Below are 249 nucleotides of genomic sequence, written 5' to 3' on the forward strand. Positions count from 1 at the left end.
CCACTGCCCATAGAGACCACCGTCCCAAGCCCCCCAGGCCCCTCAAAGCCCTCTCCATCTCCCCAGCCCCCCATAAACCCCACCACCCTCAGCGCCCCACAAGGCGCCCCTCATGCCTCACAGCCTCCTCCACACCCACAGGCACCCCACTCCCACAACTCCGAGCGCTCAGTGCCTCACAAGATCCTTCCCATGGCCACAGTGGCGCCTCAGCCCCCTCCAGTGCCCCGGTGCCCCCTCACTCTCCCA

Source organism: Corvus brachyrhynchos, unplaced genomic scaffold, assembly GCF_000691975.1.
Source record: "Corvus brachyrhynchos isolate BGI_N302 unplaced genomic scaffold, ASM69197v1 scaffold215, whole genome shotgun sequence".
Lineage (NCBI taxonomy): Eukaryota > Metazoa > Chordata > Aves > Passeriformes > Corvidae > Corvus > Corvus brachyrhynchos.